This window comes from Podarcis vaucheri (genome assembly GCF_965113315.1).
Source record: "Podarcis vaucheri genome assembly, chromosome: 1".
Lineage (NCBI taxonomy): Eukaryota > Metazoa > Chordata > Lepidosauria > Squamata > Lacertidae > Podarcis > Podarcis vaucheri.
The window spans coordinates 31369470-31388162 of record NC_138759.1 but is presented as its reverse complement, the minus strand read 5'-3'; the positions used below and the strand labels follow the sequence as shown (position 1 = coordinate 31388162).

The 18693-nt window shown below is 46.7% G+C and overlaps 1 long non-coding RNA gene across 3 annotated transcripts in view; it reads right to left on the bottom strand.

Moving 5' to 3' along the window:
- Positions 1-126: 126 nt before the first annotated feature.
- Positions 127-18693, bottom strand: part of LOC309538859 — a 94967-nt gene continuing 76400 nt past the window's right edge. For 2 of the 3 annotated variants that reach the window (XR_014222407.1, XR_014222408.1), the window contains one exon: positions 11285-11495. This is a non-coding gene — a long non-coding RNA (uncharacterized lncRNA). Of the gene's footprint in view, positions 1919-11284; positions 11496-18693 lie in introns of those variants that run through there. The other variant, XR_014222406.1, reaches the window with a different exon arrangement.

The window sequence follows — 18693 nt, the reverse complement described above, 5'->3', positions numbered from 1 at the left end:
AGAGAACCTTTACTTAAAGAATTAAAATGTGAAACTGCTGATCTTCTAACAAACAAACAAAAGCCTGTAACTTGTACCAGAGGACCGGAAAGGGGTCAACACCAAATTTTTTAATGGGATCTAGGGAGAATCTGGGAAATTACATGCTAGCTAGCTTTCTCTTTTGGGAAAACTGGTGGCAAGCATTGTTAAAGACAGAATTGCCAAATATATAGAAGAACAAGTCTTGCTGAAGCAGTATTGTCCTGGTTTCTGCTATGGTAAGTCCTGTCTCACTAACCTTAAGCATTCCCTGAGAGTAGCAACAAGTATATAGATTGAAGCGATTCCAGTTGGCGTCGTGTGCTTTGGGACCAACCAGTGAAGTTGCATGTTGGAAGATTCAGGACAGGAAGGACTTCTTCACACAGCACAAACTATGGAGTTCACTTCCTCAAGATGTTGTGATGGCCACCAACTTGGATAGGTCTAAAAAAAAGGATGTGACTAATTCTTGGATGGTAAGGCTATCAATGACTACTAGCCAAGATATTCTACCTCCACGGTTGGAGAAGTATGCCTCTGAAAACCAGTTGCTGGAGAGCACAGGGGGAGAGAGGACTCTTGTGTTCAAGTCCTGTTTGTGGGCTTCCCATAGGCATCTGGTGTGAGAATGTGATGGACCTTCAGTCTGATTCCATCTGTTTCTTAATATGTCCTTAGAATACAGTAATAGAGGGTATCTGTCATGGCATCACACAAGTTTATCAGAATGAGATAAGTTTTTATGTTACACATTTGGGTGGGGAACACTCCCAAACAGAAAACTGTTGTGCTGAAAGGTTGGGGAAGAATGTCAGTATTTGAGATTCCATAAATGAAGGAGATGAACATATATCCCAATCACTAAGGTGGGGGGTGGGAGAGAATGCTATCGCATGGGTTTTCTGTTGCCTCTTACTATTTATTTGAGACAATGTACTGTTTGTTATGGTCATTCCTTCAAAGAGTTCAAGAAGAAGGAATGATTGTACTTCATCTAAAATTTAGAGGGGACACAGACTCCCTCAGTATTCCATCCTTAAATTGTTTTTGGTAGGTCCATCACATATACCCAGGATGTGGATAAACTGCTAAACCGAACTTAGGTTAGAAAAACATTATTCTGCAGTACTTGACTCCAAGCCCTTTGCAGCCCTGCAGGGAAATCAAAGACGACAAACAAAAAGATTAGGAGCAGGGGTGATTAATTTTATTATTAATTAGGCGTTGGTTTATTTATGTACCAATTGGCGTGCATGATTTCATAAAAGGACGTAAGAAGAAAAGCCTTTTTGCCCGAAGGCATAAACAGATATGGAGATGTCTAGATGTGCCCTGTGTGGCAGGGAAAGTATTTTCTGCCTCCCCAGATCCAGCAGAGGAATGGGGGAGGGGCAGTAGGGGTGAGGGTCCACCCGGGGGACAAATGGGTAGGAGGTTTGAAATATTGGAATAGGCCAACAGCAGAGATGGGGCCAGATTACGTGCTATGCAGGAGACTAGAGTAACTACCAGATGACCTGAGCATTTGTCCAGATTTGTTTGTTTGTTTGTAGGTTCCACTGCCACGAAGGGCTTGTCTTCCATGCCCATCTGCCTATGTTTATTTGGAAGGGCAGCACTTACTGCTTGACATGGTCCTTTACATATCCAAGCCCCAAATCATTTCATGTTTTAAAGGCAAACATCAGTACACTGAATTGAGCCCAAGAACAATTTGTACAGAATAACATTGCAGGCATGCATTCCATGCTGCAAGCTGCACTGAGGACTCATTTTTGCACCAACTGCAGTTCCTGAGCCATCTTCAAAGGTAGCCCCACGTAGAGTGTGAAACGTTTTTCTCATCTGTGAATCTCTCTGCTCCCTTGTGATATCAAGAACAAAGAGACTGAATCTGTAGGGGAAATGAATAAGATGCTTTATAGCATCCAGGGTCAGAAAGGAACGGAATGCTAAGTATTACACCATGTATAGCACATGAGTCAAAAGTATGCTACCATGCTCCTATATAAATTCCCAGTTATTTAAAATATAGAACCTTCATCAAAAGATACTAGAGGATAGTAATTGCAAAGAACTTGATAGGTCAAGAGGCATGCATGCTGCAGGCTCTCCGACAGCAGGGAAAGTAATTTCATAAGGTATGCCCAGTTGACTTGAGCAAGACATGGTAAGCTCCAGTCTACTGAAGAAAGCAAACTTATCAGAAGCTAACAAAAGCAAATAAAGCCAGCTAGCCTGGTCCAAGTTTCTCAGGCCAGATTTGGTTTGATCGGAGCATGTGAACAAAACTCACTAGTTTTCTGAGGTAAATAGGTGTGTATTGGTTCAGCATCATTTCATTCTGCCCAATATTAACATTCCACTACCCTTCTGTGACCTCAGCCAGCAATTTCCTGAAGCATCAGATCAGCATATCCAGTTTCAAGCAGAGCACTGTCCAAATAACTGTTGGTATGACAAAAGGCATACCAAAAGAAAGCGAGCGAAAACTGAAGCTAAGTCCGTAAAAGAAACAAAGAGGCGATTGTTAAATGGCCACAGGAACACCTTTGCTAAAGGAGTCTGTGCGCTTTCCTATTACTTTTGCCTTTTAAAAAGCCAGGATTGAGCGATTTATCCTAATGACCCTATGGAATGCTGCGAGTCAATTCAAGTGTGCTCTTCCTTAGTGTGACTCAAGCCTTTTCCGAGCCTCTCACACCTCAGAATGTGGCAAGGATCACTTTGTCTGATCCAGCAAAGCATTTTTTCTTGCCCATCTCATATCCTTTCACTCATGACTTTTCAGATCTTCAGGAAACTTAACTGTGTTCCATTACGCTCATGACTTGCCCAAGGCCACCCAACGAGTGGCCTTGGGAAAGTTATTATCCCTTAAATCCCATTACTGCAATGGAATTTGAACTCGGTCTCCGGAGTTCAAGGCTATCCTCCCATCTTTAGGCCCCATGTTTCGAACCAGCACTAGATTCAGTAGTCCCAGGATACCTGAGGGGGCGGGGGAAGAGCAGACAGAGATTGGCCAACTGTAGACAGCAAGCTGTTTCCTTGATGCAAGCCAAACCCAGCTGGTATTTTCTTACTCCTCTGACTTGCATGTGTGTTTTACATGACTATAGAAGGAGCAATCAGTCAGCTCCCAAGAATCTTAGCAGCAGCAGCAGCAGGAGCAGTGTCCCCTGGAAAGGCTTGCAGCAGCTGAAACAGTGATGACTCAGCAGCCTCTCCCGCTCTGGCCGCTTGCTGATCCCTGGCAAGAACTCCAGCCCAAGTCCTCCTGACTCCCTTGTTTGGGTCAGTGATTTCTTGCTGGCACCAGCAGATAAATTCCTGGATCCTGCTGCCCTTGGCACTAGAGAGTAGCCAAAAGGAACTGACAGCTGCAGCCAAACTGTGCACAGAGCGCGTGCTTTTCCATTCTTGTTTGCTTAAAAACAGAGCAAAAGAATTAAAAGCAAAACAAATCCAATGTGAAGTTAGTCAATGATTACAGAGCAATAACAGAGCTCAGCGTTAGCAGGTGCGGGGTGGAGATGGACTGTCTCTTCTGGCCTTTGGGAAGGAAAACAGCTCACTGGGTTTCAGGGTGGGCTGGGGACACGGAATTGCATCACCAGAGGCTTTGTTTATTTGGCTTAAAATAAAGTCTGGAACTTCAGCCTTTGGTTACGTGCATGAATCTTTCACCTGGTTTAAATTAGAACTGGTGCAACAAGTTGAGCTGGTCTCAAGTCAGTGTCCCCCTTGAGCTTATTACTTTGACCACATTGCACCCAATAGTTCACTTGCCATTTTTGATGAGGTCCGGTGGAAATGGTGTATATATAGATATAATTTTACATGCAGACACTTTCACAACTGTTACAGAGGTCTGAGATCTGCAGGTGATTTTAAAAAAAATATTATAGGCCACAGACTTGTCAAAGTGGCTTCCCTATGCATGATTCTATGATATATATATATATATATATATATATATATATATATATATATAATCGAAGCAACAAATGCCACCAAAATTGTCTAGAAAAGCCGTTCTTTAAAACAACAGTGTTTTACAATAAAAACAAAAAAAATAACAGCATCATATCCTTAAGAATAAACTACTTGGAATAAATTGAATTTTTAAAAATCTATTTAAAGGCTTGTATTGATGGAGCTGTCTGCACTTCAGTTGAGAGGAAGTGCTGTAATCATGGAGCCACCACTAATGAGACCCTGTCTCTACTTTTGTATTTCATGACAAACTCATCCCACCCCTTCCAATTTATGAATAGAGTGTAACCAGCTGAAGATAACATTTCACATACCTTCCAATTCGCAAAAGGTCATGCCACAATGCATTTGTTAGTTTTTTCAGTGCTACAGGTTGCACTAGCCTTGCTAGTTGGCTCAATTGGTTAGCGCGTGGTGCTGACAACACCCAGGTCACAAGTTAGATCCCTGTATGGGTGCATATTCCTGTACAGTATTGCAGTGAGTTGAATGAGATAATCCATGGGGTCCCTTCCGACTCTATGATTCTATCCTTTGGTATGAATGAGATTCTACTGCAAGGATCATGTTCCTTCGGGGGTAGTACCCCAACAGGGGTAATCTGTTAAGGGTTGTATGCTGGCAGTGGGTAGTGTAGAAGCCAGATCAAAAGTGAGCATAACTACCGTATTTTTCCATGTATAAGTAGGGTTTTTTCCTTAAAAAATAATGTCAAAAATTAGGGGGTGTCATATATTCTGGGCCATCTCCCCCCATTTTCTTAAATCTGAGTCCCCCAAAATAGGAGAAGTCTTATACATGGGGGGCATCTTATAGACAGAAAAATACGGTATTCCCTTTCTCTCTTTTGTCACCTCTTCTGTCAGCAGGCAGGCAGGCAGGCATACTCACACAAACACATCAAGTCAAACAGAAACACACATTCAGACAGCACTCTCATTCTTCTGTTAACCAGCAGTGGAGCAGGGGAATCTCTGCCCTTCACTGTACAGCAATGGGAGGGGAGAGGGAACTAGGCAGGAAGTTCTCTTGTCGCCTTTAAAAGGAATCTCTGCTCTCTCTGGGGTGCCACCATTGCAAGAAGGTCTTAGAAAACCGGAAGAATTCCTGTTTCCTGAGCTGTAAGACCTTCTTGCACTGGTGGCACCTCAGAGGAAGAAGAGGTCCTTTTTAAAGACAAGAAGAGCCACCCGATTTGGGGACTGAATGAGTTTTGGGTACCTTAAAACACCTGAAGCAACTAGCAAGGACTGTGTGGATGAGGAGTAAGCAGAAAATCATTTTGGTCTTTAAAAAAGCTAAATGGGGTAGATATGGCACATGGATAAACAAACCCTGATTTACAATCTGGACTTCCATATGCCACACACAGAGCTATACAAGCCCCGACAATCTGGGCTCAGGGGTGTAGGAAGGGGGGTGCTGGGGTGCTGGCCACCCTTGGTGCCATTGTGAGGGGGGTGACAAAATGCCAGCTGAACTTGACGCTGCCTGTGTAGTGGAACCGAGTGGGGTTGAGTTGCATCGCGATGCCAACATGTCCCCTTCCCACCTCTGTGGCCAGGCGCATGCACAGTCAGCTAGACCCTGCTCTCCCTGCCCATCCATGTCTTGCCCTCGCTCAGGTGCTGTGTGTGGATCTGTGTGGCCGTGCACGCCGTGGTCAAAGCTGTGCTGCTCACAGGGCAAAGCAGGGTCCTTCTGGGGCTGACGCAGACTCCCAAGAAGGGCGTGGAGGCGCCTGTTTTTGCCTTTCATTTAAGGGCCAAGGCACGCTGGTTTGGGGGTGAGGGAGGGAGGCGAGAAGGAGCTGTCTCTGATGAGGCAAGGCAGGATCAGGACCAGCAACAGCATCGCCTGCGCGGCTTTCTTTAATGGGGGGTGGAGGGAGGAAGGGGGAGAAGGCAGGGTCTACATTGTGATTGCCTGCACGGCTCTCTTTGACAGATTTCAATTTCAATGGTAAAGGTAAAGGTAAAGGTACCCCTGCCCGAACGGGCCAGTCTTGACAGACTCTGGGGTTTGTGCGCCCATCTCACTCAAGAGGCCGGGGGCCAGCGCTGTCCGGAGACACTTCCGGGTCACGTGGCCAGCGTGACAAAGCTGCATCTGGCAAGCCAGCGCAGCACACGGAACGCCGTTTACCTTCCCGCTGGTAAGCGGTCCCTATTTATCTACTTGCACCCGAGGGTGCTTTCGAACTGCTAGGTTGGCAGGCGCTGGGACCGAGCAGCGGGAGCGCACCCCGCCGCGGGGATTCGAACCGCCGACCTTTCGATCGGCAAGCCCTAGGCGCTGAGGCTTTTACCCACAGCGCCACCCGCGTCCCGCAATTTCAATGGGGGGGGGTGACCAAAAAAATCCACACTGGGTACCACCTGACCTTGCTACGCCACTGTCTGGGCTTTAATGAGATTTACTCCCAAGTAAGTTTGTACAGCACGTTTGCTCAGAAGTACGTCCCTGTGCATTCAGTGGGGCTTACCTGCAGGTAAGTGTGCTAAGAATCACAGCCTAAAGACATTTAGAACTGGAGCGTGCCTTATGCTGTTATGTTTCACTGCTGTTTCTTTGAAGAATTCGTCTGCAACAATGGTCGTTCCAACTGTGCTAGATGCTGTATGGTTTTTAAGTGTAAGTTTATTGCTCCTTTTATTTCTTATGCGTTGCAATTTATGGTATTCCAATTTGAATTCAAACTGTAATGCAATAAAATGCAATTTGTAACGCAAACAAAATGCAAACTTCAATTAAAAGTCAATCTGAATATTGAATGCAATGTGTGTGCCGTCTCCTGGCTTCCACCACAAATCCACAGACATGCCTGAATGGAGCTTATGGACCACTGGTGGTCCTCAGGCCACAGTTTGGGAACCTCTGGTCTAACATTTATACGGTTATGCTGCTGTCATTGAAAAGAGTTAATGTGGGGGACAGCTAGCATCTACTACACCTATTACTCCAAAGGAGGACTGCTGTCAAAACAGTAGGAATCCAAAAGGGGAAGAGCAGGGATTTCTATGATTTCTATGCTTGTGGTTCAGCAGGAGAGGGGGAATCTGCTTGTGGAGCTTTTTCGTGGCCTCCTTTCCTGCCCCTCCTAAAAGAAATCCCTCTGCAACAAAAACATGTATGTGCAGAATCTGCCTCCTCAGCCGCAATGGTGGCCGCACCTCAAAAGCTGGAGCCTCCTTCCTCTGAGCGGGAAATGACTGAAACATAAATAGCTTGGAAAGAGCCAGGAAGCGAAAGGCCTTTCTCCTTCACCCCCCCCAGCCCCCGCTTCTTGGCAATAGCCGTGTATAGTTACAGTTTAATCTTGGAAATGTCAGACAGCTGTTCCCGGTTGCTAGGAGACCAGCGCACATTATGCAGATGTCGAGGACCTCAAATGTCTGCCGGAAATTGCAGCCTGAGCAGTGTGAGGAGAGATGCACATTTCCCTGTCTGGGGAGCCCAGCAGGAGTCTCCCCCCCCCCCCCATACATGCACACACAAACATACAAATACCACCCCAACCTTGAAGAGTTTTGGATGGTGGGGGCGGCTACCCAGACAGTCGACTCAATACATTCTGGAAAATAAAACTGCACACAAAGGAATCTGGAGTAGAAGGTGTATCTCAGCTTAGTGCAGCAAGACAAGCAAATTGGGCCGAGGGGGTGTTGTTGTTTTACAGCACTGCTCTGTAGTAGAGCCAGCGGCTAAAAAAAGGTTGGAGGCCATTTTTGCAAGTGAAGATTAAACGGGCTGCATTTCCCATATCTATCATATGAAAGGAGCTCGTATGATCATCCAATTTAAGAACAGCTCGTTTCTAATTTCTATCTAGCGTTATCAAACTTTGTTTTACTTAATGGGCCCAAGCAAGAGGACATTTAAAAAACGAATGAAGTGGCTGGGCCAATCCAAATCCTAGTGGGAAACCCAATTTCTGCCATGCATTAGCGGTACTGGCAAGTGGCAGTACTCAGTGGCATTCTTGAAATGAAAAAAGCACACCCTGTAGGCTAGGCTTGAATGGGACTTTGCTACCCAAGAATATGCTATAGGCAGCATCCCTGCAGTGTTTGTAGCGGAGAGGCTTCCAAGTGCCTATTGCTGTATGTCTCTGAGAATGCATTATTTGTAAGGCTCTAAAAAAGTACCCTTTGAGGGAAGGGTTCAACAGAGACATCTAAAGAGCAAGCAGAGGAATCCTATGCACCAGTTAGGCTGGTGGGTGAGGATAGAGGCTACAGGTCATCTAGGCCTGTCCCTCTCCTCATCACAGGTTGCAGAGTCCTGCAGGAATAGCAGAGTAGCTGGGGAAAGAGAGGGGGGCTGCCCAGCTGCTCCCCACTGACCAAATGAGCAGTGCAGGGGAGGTACTTAACCCTTCCCTCTCCACTGCAAACCTGATGACAATTGCCCCACATGCTTCTACTAAGTTTTCAGGAGGAAACAGTTAAATCTCTCTGCCCTGCCCCCTCACAATCACCCTGCAGTCATCAGATAATTGGCAAGAAGAATCTGAGATATGTGGAAGTGGTGAGGTGGCTGCAGAGTCCCACTGCCAGTGGCGTAGCGTGGGGGGTGCAGGGGGGGCCGGCCGCACTGGGCGCAACATCTGGGGGTTAGGGTTAGGGGGCACAAACCCACGGGTTAGGGGGCGCAAATCCACAGGTTAGGGGGCACAAATTACTTGCCTTGCCTCGGGTGCTGACAACCCACGCTACGCCACTGCCCACTGCTCAGCTGAGGTGTGATTGTGTGTGAGAGAGAGGGGGCGGGAAGGGCTGTCATCACTCACTTTTGGCTTTGTAAAATGACACACACACACCATCATCCCTGGAAATGCCCACTTGTCAGAAAACATGTGAGTGATGATACCCACATGCCACCCACATATGGAAGAAGCCAATGTAGTCCTGACAGAAACACCCCCCCTGCAGCACAATATGCAAAACCACAGCGCAGCACCCCAATCCATCAGCCAGCACAGCCAGTCCCGAGGCGCCTCTCCAGACTGGGATTCAAATCCCCTTATGCTGCTGGGAAGCACTGCTTTGAAATACAACCTACATAGGGAAGGAAGAAGAGCCCACATAACACAACACACACATCCATCTCTGAGCAGGAGGTCTGCAGAGAAGAAGCACAGGCCTGGGGGTGGGTGGGGGGTGGATTCAAGACTCACCCAGGGAGGGAAGGACGCTTTTGCCAAGCAGGGACAGGCCAGGGCATGTGACAAGGGCAGCCAGAGACTCACACGGCATTATCCTGTGGCTTCCTGCATAGGCCTGGGGAGCAGGAGATGGGAGTTTGAGTCCCACCAGGAGGGAAGGAAGGAAATTTCAGGGACAAAAGCCAGAGAGCTCCTCCCTCATTTCTTAACCACTCAGCCACAGATGTGCCATGATAAGGAATTTCTTTCTCCCTTGCTCCCCGAGAACCAGTCACAGATGTCGGGAGCACAAAGGCTGCAGGGAGGGCCCCAGTGAAGTGGGTCAGCTCCCAGTTTACATGCTGCAAGTCCCAGATGTGAATCCATCGTGGGGGCCCATGTGCAGGCATGGATCTGTCTGGTAAGAGCAACACATAAAGTTTACCTAGCTGCCTTGGAGATCATGATAGAGTACCGTGTGTTGTGATTCTAGTCTTATTCACACCCCAGTACCCAGGAAGCTTTTGGGCTAATTATAGGCTAATTAGGGAGGAGAGTTTTCTGGCCCATCCCTGTCTGGTGGGCATAGCCTAACAGGACCAAAACAAAACGATGACTAAAGCAGACACCAGGGCAGCAGTATGTGTTTATAGAGGAACAGGTATGCCTCATGTAATTGGTAGGATTTGTCATACGTTGTTGCTATTTTCTCCAGTCCTGTTTCCACGTTTTTAACGGAACTGGGGTTAGTTTTTGAAATATGGCAACCCTAAAAGAAATGCCTTGGGCCCAAACTAAGGCCTTAATAACCGGCACTTTGAACCGTGCTGCAGAATGAACAGGGATCCAATGCAGATTGTAGAACAATAAACTACGTAATCTACACAGGAAGAGGTTTTACAGGGAGTTCTGGAAATGCAGGAGACTGGACCAGGGAAGCTTCTGCAATGCAAAGCAGAGGCTGTGCCACTAAACTGTGGCTCTTCCCTCCAAATAGTAACATTCTGTCCCGGTGAGACACAGAAAGATTATATACAGACACTGCACCAATTTCACAGAGTCTTTTTTTAAAGACTGACTCTGCTGGCATGGGATCCCGGATCCAAGCTCTTAGGATCCCAGACGCCACAGAATGAACAGCTAAAAACAACACACACGCCCCCCCCCGCCCCCCATCTGCTGAGCACTTTGTCAATATCATGCCAGGTTAACAGTAACTGAAGGAGTGGAATAGAGGCTGCTGAGGAGAATAAATTGAGCCAGGTAAACAGCACTGCGGTAGCGGCGGGGGCAGCAGCAGCCAAGGGGTTGCCATGGCGACGGAGCGGGCGAGCAGATTGATCGATATGCCTGCATCGCCTCATCTGGCTGCAAGCCACGTGCTGCTACGGAGGGAGCGGGAGGAGGGGGATTTATAGAGGGCGGAGGGGAGCCACAAGCAGCGGGGACGTGGCCTGAGATCCGATATGCCGCAGCGGCGGCAGCAGATCGATCGATACCGTGTTGGAGAGCAAGTAATTGCCTCCCCTCCCAACGTGCCCTGGCAAAGCTGAGAAAGAAACGTGTCCCTAACTCTCTGCCCAGAGATACCCTGCTCCGGTCTATCAGCGAGGTTTGGTGTTCTGGTGGATTTGCTTACTTGGAAATCTCTCTCTCTCTCTTTTTCTGTTTCTCCCCCATCAGCCCCCAGCCCTTGACAGACGACGGAGTGGCTACCCTTGCCTTTCCTGGTATCACTGTTGCTGTTGTTGTCAGCCTTCTAGTCCTCTTTATGCAGGGCTGTCACTGCTCAATACAGTGGTACCTCGGGTTACATACGCTTCAGGCTGCATACACTTCAGGTTACAGACTCCGCTAACCCAGAAATATTACCTTGGGTTAAGAACTTTGCTTCAGGATGAGAACAGAAATCGTGCGGCGGCAGCGGGAGGCCCCATTAGCTAAAGTGGTGCTTCAGGTTAAAAACAGTTTCAGGTTAAGTACAGACCTCTGGAACGAATTAAGTACTTAACCCGAGGTACCACTGTACTGACAAAACATCCCCACCCTGGGGAAGAAAAAACAAAGCAAGCTTACAAGATGGGTGGAAAGCGCTCTACCAGATAGGACCATCGCAAACAGCCCTTCTCAATGAATTTCACCCTGAGGTGCAGAGAGATGTCACCATGAAGCCGAAGCAATGTAGAAGACACACACACACAATTTATTATTTTGTGTGTGTTTCATCATAAAGCATAGGGTGAATGGCTTCTGATGGATCGATGCTGAGGGTCTGATTTTGCCTTAACAGGCTCCTGCCAGGCCACCAGTGATGAGTGACTGGATGCTGAAATGAAAGAGAGAGGAGGGAGGGAGGAGAAGAGGAGCAGGTTGAGAGATTAGGTCACAAGCAGAGGAAGGCAATGCGCTCCAGGGATGGAGCCAGGCACTGCAGGGGACCATTTTGTAAATGGCAGCTGCCTGATATTGTTAAGGTTCTGCCTTCCTGCCAACAAGCTACTGCCTTTCCTCTCCTCCCTTATATATATCACAAACTGGGCTTGTTTTGCATTTGAGCCAGCAGCTCAAAGTCTAACCGTATTGAGGCAAAGAACATACAGTACATAGTAAATCGGGAAGGGAGGATTTTATGGAGTTTCCTTTGAGGCTGTGCCTAGTTCCTGGTCACTAAAATCAATGAGACTGGGAGGGAACTATGTTTAGGACAGATACATCTTTTCTCCCCTCTTCATTTTCTGCACCTGTACAGTGGGTGTAAAATATGCACTAGCTATTAATGTCCATTCATTTTTAAAATGGTTCCCTCATCGCACTTCTGTGCAGCATTCGTACATGCACCTGACCGGCATGAGGCCAAGGGCTGATCGATGCACACAAGTCCGCCTTATCACTGGGTGACTGCAACATGCAGTTATTACTCGGGTGTGTGAATGAGCCAGATTTGGCACCATAGATAGAAATTCTGTATCTTTTCAGGGGAGTTAGTTCCTTTTCTTGCTGGCCAGTCATTGTATAGACATGGAGAAAATTCAAGATGGGGCCGTGCATGTGTGAACCAGCTCCCCAGCTGTGACACGAATGAAAATGCCATCAGGCCTTCTAGGGTGAGAACCATCTCTCTCCACCCTCAAATGGCAGCGTCAACAGGAGCATGGTTCTGTGTTCCAGTTAGTGCTGAGTACAGGGCAGCCATCTGCAGAGATCGCAAGCACATTTTGAGACCAAGGTCACAATCACTGGGTCAGGAGGTGCTGAACCCAGTGGCGTAGCGTGGGGGGTGCAGGGGGGCGGCCGCACCGGGCGCAACATCTGGGGGTTAGGGATAGGGGGCACAAATCCACGGGTTAGGGGGTGCAAATTACTTGCCTTGCCCCGGGTGCTGACATCCCACGCTACGCCACTGGCTGAACCAGAAGTGTACGGCACAGCATTGCGATAGAATAAAATTGAAAAGAGGCATAATACAGTGGTACCTTGGATTACAAACTTAATTCGTTCCAGAGGTCCGTCCTTAACCCGAAACTGTTCTTAACCTGAGGCGCGCTTTCGTTAATGGGGCCTCCCACTGCCGCCAGTGCGTGATTTCCGTTCTCATCCTGAAGCAAAGTTCTGAACCCAAGGTACTACTTCGGGGTTAGCGGAGTTTGTAACCCGAAGTGTTTGTAACGTGAAGCATTTGTAACATGAGGTACAAATGTACTGCACAATGTTTGAAGGATGTTCCCTTATTTGGAGGACGCCATGCCTGTCCTATGAAATTTATGCTAGCAGGAACCAGTACAGGGATGACAGCCGTCTGCGGGTTGTGCCTCTCAGGCTGCATAGACACTATACCTTTAAAGCACATTAAAAGCACATTTTAGCCTCAAAGAATTCTGGGTGTTGTAGTTTGTTAAAGGTTGCTGGGAAGTGTAACTCTGTATGGGGTAAACCACAGTGACCAGAATTCATTCTCTCTCTCTCTCTCTCTCTCTCTCTCTCTGTGTGTGTGTGTGTGTGTGTGCATGCTTGGAATGTGCTTTAAAAATATAGTGTGTAAACAGATTTAGGTGTGCTGAGTTAGCATGTCTTAATACCGCAAACGGCTCTGTCGGAAGCAAAGCTTTCCTGGAGGAAGAATTAGGTCACTCCCACAACCAGAGTGAAATCTGGAACTTGAAAACTGGCTTGAGAACTATAAAACAGGTAAAATTTTATACTTTTAGTTAAACAATTGAAATTGGTCCAGTATAAGGCATCAGTTTATTTTGTACATCTGATTTGTCATAACCAATATCACAGCATTGGAAGGTGTGAGACAGAATCTCTGCTAAGCTAGGAACAGTGCGAGTAGTCATCTTTTTCCAACAAAGAATTCTTCACTGTTTGTACAGTGTACATAGGATTTTGGGCAACCACTTGACCTAGGAGTGCCCTCATCCTGCAGGGCAGTACCACAGCTGGAGGAGAATAATTTGAATTGTAGTCTGTGATGCAGCAAAGAGGCATTACTGTATGATTAATGGATGCTATTAATTCAGGAGAGACACAGTTTTTACCAAGCAGTAAAAACTCAGGACAAATATCAGACAGCAGTCACTGTCTAGTGAACAAGCGAGCTTTGATACAGGTGAATTTTTATACTGTACTCAGTTGACTTTCCCAGAATGAAGGAAGGTTACTTGGGACACAGCTGGACACTTCCAAAGTAAGCGAGCTAACAACTTTTACAGAATAAACGATAATAGCGCTTGCAGGCTGTTTGGCAATTAATAACACTCCAGCTTGCAAACCCATGCATTTAAAAGGAAGGAGCTGTCAGAGCAGTCACAAAGCAACATCAACCACCATGTGCATATGTAGTATTGGAGATCTCCAGGACTGGAATGGATCTGAATACATCTTGTCAAAGCCTGTGGACTGAGCCAGCATCCGTGCCATAAACAAGGCTGCAGAGGCAGGGCAAAAACAGCAGGGAGTATTCTGGGCAATGTCTTTCCAAAGAACCCTTCAGGCATGTGGTTTTTTCTTTCCTGTCTGAGCAGTTCAGCAGGGGAGGGGAGGGGAGGGGAAAGGAGCACTGTGCACTGTGCATCTGTGCTATGGGACAGCTGCAGATTTCTATGCTCAGGTGAAGAATTCAAAGTAATAGGGGAAGATAGGAGTACTGGATGCCCAGCCCTTGATGTTAAAAAATGGTTTCCAAATGGGAATGTTGCAAAGAGGTTCCTGGCTGATAGATGCAGCTGCTTTGGATCTCTGGAGCAAGCAGAGATTTTTCTCTCTGCTCCTTCAGCCTAAAGGGCTTTGAATAAACAGATACTACAAAATGCAATTTAAGTAGGGCTGCCATACATCCAGATTTTCCTGAACATTACTGGCCCTAAGGAAGTCAGACTATCCTCCACCAGGGCCAGGGCCTTTTCAGTGATGGCTCCAACCTGGTGGAATGCTCTGTCCCATGAGACATGGGCCCTACAGGATTTAACATCCTTCCGCCAGGCCTGTAAGACAGAGCTATTCCGCCTGGCCTTTAATTTGAATCCAGCCTGATCTTTTATTTCCCTTCTCTTCCCTCCCCCTCCCCTTTTATGAAGATTACCCTCTCTCAGACCCCACAGCTAATTCTCCCCTGGCCTCCTCGCTGGCCCAAGTAGGACTAATTCAGCCAGCTAGCCCTAGTGACTATCTAATGCTTATTGGATGAATTTCCCCCAAATTGATTTTTGAACTTTGAATTTTATTGTCATTCATGCTTTTATACTGTATTTTATGCTGCTTCTATGTTGTATTACAATTAAGTGTTTTAAATTTGTTGTTAGCCACCCTGAGCCGGGTTTTCTGAACTGGGAAGGGTGGGGTATAAATAAAAATTTATGATTATTATTTATTATTACTGGGATTTCAAAGGCAGAATTGATGTCCGGGGGGAATTTCCAAAAGGCAGTGCTGGATCTTAGGCAACTCAATTGAAAAATAGCATGGGGGGGGGGAAGGTTGGCGTTTTGTAAAAAATAGCTCAACAACTTTCGGGGTATCCTGGTTTTTACTTTAAGAAATATGGCAACCCTAATTTAAGCCTCCAATGCTCTCCCCTCCCCCTCCAAAATAAACTTCCCAATCTGGTGCCCTTCATACTGAAAGAGACTGATGGGAGTTTTTGATGGGGAAAACATCTGTCTGAAGGCAATCCTGTATAGGGATTTAAAAAAAAAAGTTTACTGTTTTATTATGTTTTTATATATGTTGGAAGCTGCCCAGAGTGTCTGGGGCAATCCAGTAAGATGTGTGGGGTATAAATAGTAAATTATAAGTATGGTATGGGATGTTCCTATTTTCATCAGAGAAATGTTGGAGTGTATGCTTCATAAATCTAAAAGCACACTTCAAGAATCCTAGGCATGGTAGTTTGTTAAGGGTGCTGGAAACTGTGGCTCTCTGAGGAGTGAACTACAGTTTCCAATATTTTGGGGCAAAGGTAATGTGCTGTAAATGTGCAGTGTGTATGCAGCCTGAGACAGTGAAGCCGAAAGCACATCAGGGTTGGGAGAAGGTTTGTATAAAATGCTATATTGATTCCCCCCCCCCTTAACGAAGCTTAAAAAAGAGTGTTCAGAAAGGCCATCACTTTCTGATTCTGCCATCCGTATAATTCACTCCATATTTATAAGGGAACAGGCACTGTGTGGTTGCTCTGTTCCTTGCTCGATGTTTCTTTCAGCCATCTTGAAACATCTTTGCCTACTTACCACCAGCACAGAGCTGCAAACACCCTAAGCCTACTTTAAAAAGCAGCAAGGGACAGAAATCATCCAGGCTTAATGGTGCAATGCCCCAACAAAAGGCCGTCCTTTGGGACAACAACAAGCACGTGGTATGCATCTTCTTCGCTACGCAGCAGAAGCAGCCTCAGGGGTGAAATAACCAGCTGCTGATGTCACTATTAGAAACACAGACAGCACTGATTTCAATACAACAGATGCACTCCCCACCTGGCACCTGGCTAGATATTATACAACCCATATCGCACTCACTGCTGCAGCCTCAGCTACTACAGTAACCTCCAAGAAACATTGTTTGTATCTCAAGAGAGAGGTTTGCATCCTTCTCTTATTACAGCAATCTAAATTGGGGGGGGGGGTCCCAAACTGGTTTGTAGACCACTGGTGGTCAGCAAGGTCCATTAAGGTAGCCGGTGGCCTGTCTGCAACAACACAAAATCATACAGCATCTGGCACAGCGCAGTGCAATTGCTACAAAGGCAGAGAATTCATTTAAGTGGCTGCTGAGACCCTTGGCAATTTTCAAGTGGTTTGTGGTGGGAGAGGGAGTTTGGGAGCCACTGATCTAAATTGTTCTGCCAATGGGGCTCTGCATCCATTGATTGCCTTTTCTTAGCGCTCCCTACAAGAATGCAAGGGCAGCCCTGTTGAATCAAAGCAAAGGACAATCTAGATTGTAAGGCCCTTGGGAAACAGACTCCATTCTTTGTAAAGCCCAATATATATGGGTGGCGGTATATAATGAATAGTAATGTTCTGTGGCTTGTTGTTTGTTCCGATTCAGCAGTGAACAGCGGGTTTTGTGGTGGGACAAAAAATCCAGCCTCTTGGACCCATGACTTCTTGTCATGGGACAAACAAATGTGTAGATGAAGCCACAGTTGTACAGAGTTTGATGAGGCTTCTTCCCCCCCTTGTGCTGATAGGTGCTATGGAGAATTTAGAGCTTTTTTTCTGGCAGTTCAACCACACATCTAGGATTTATGCAGCAATTGTGACTAGCTCCATAGGGAAATGTTCCGAGGGGACTGCACCATTTCCTGGGTCTCTGATTTCTTTTGGGCCTTATTCATGGATACAGCTGAAGAAAAGCTAAATAAATCAGAAAAGTAGCCACGTAGCATGTACACATGGAGAGAATCACTATTATTATTAAATGTCTCTCCTTAGCAGTAAAGGAGTTTCCACTCAAAGCAGAAGGATTACAGAGTCTGTGCTGCATCTTCCAACAACTGATAAGGCAGCTCTCTTCTCTCCTGTGCAGGAAGACCTGTAGGCCCTGGATGCTTGTGAAGCTTTCGCATTTTCCCATGGGAGAGGCATAGAATCACAGAATTATAGAGTTGGAATGGACCAGGGGATCATCTAGCTGAACCCCCTGCAATGCAGGAATATGCAGCTGTCCCATGCGGGAATCGAACTGGCAACCTTGGCACTATCAGCACCACACTCTGAACAACTGAGCTATCAATGCAAGTTCCCCTTTAACAAAAAAGCAGTAGGAAGTAGAAGGGTAAGCATTCTTGTAACATTCATTCTTCACCACATCTCCAAGCAATTGAAACAATCAGAAAGGGGATTGCCAGGTCATTGACGGCTAGCCATGTTGACTGCGCTGTGCTTCCATTGTCAGAGGCATGGATATTCAGAAGTGTCCATTGCTGGAAGCATCCTGGGGGAGAGTGCTATTGTGCTTGTGTCCTGCTTGCCAGTTTCCTACAGGAATCTGCTTGGCTTCTGTGAGAACAGGATGCTGGAACAAATGGGCTATTGGGTTGATGCAGCAGGCTTGTCTCATGTTCTTAAGGTCAGTGATGGAGAAAGGAGTATTGACAGGGAAGTCAAGGAGCGCAAGGACAGTGCCAGACAGAACCTTCCCCTCAGCTCCTACAGCACTAAGCAGAAAGTAGAGCAGGGAAGGGACCTCTAGGAAAGGCTACAAAAAGGTGTAGCACCACACTTGTTGGTGTGGGCTGTGCCATCTTACCCAATTCCGCAACGCTCTGTTTAAACTAACAGCAATTACCATGGGGAATTGTGCCTTGTGGCTGTCAGGCTACCTCTTGTGTTTTAATCTTTAATATAACCAAGCACATGCTTTCAAACCTCAATGTAGAATGTCTCAACAGCCCCTGACTGTCTTCTTGGTCCCATGCTGTGCTTCTCAGACTGTCGATCCATAATGTTCAAAAATGTAGGTCTGCAAGTACTGGGCCCTGTTCCCGCTTTGGACTTGAAGGATGCACAAACAGGGAATGAAGGTCTCTAGGAAAGAATCAATGAAAAAAAGAAAGCAGAGCACAGTTGCCAGGTTGAACTGGGACCGGGAAAGGCAAGCAAGAGAAGGCCAGGATCAGTGCAGAAGAGTCACGTCCAATAGCACTGCAGCATGGATGGGTTTAAAGCCGTTCTGCCGTTTCCATAGAAACAGCATGTGTAAGAGCTGACTTTGAGAGGCTTCAGAAGGTGAAAAGCAAGGAGAGGCATACTCGCCTCATGGGGGCTTTGAATTACAGATAACTATGCCGTCCCCAGTTTAGACGTTCTCCCTGAACTGAAGCCAGGAGAGACCCCTGCCAGGACATCCTACATTTCCCTCAACATGGAAGACGGTCCCAGGGAGAAATGGTTCTCCTCTTTCGCCTCACATTGCGTGTCTTGGGTTTCCTATCTCGTTAAATGGAGAAAGCACTAGAAGAACACAGCCTTCCGTGGATGAGGGGAGGAAGCGGAGTCTGTTGAAAACTGCTTTCAGACTGTGAC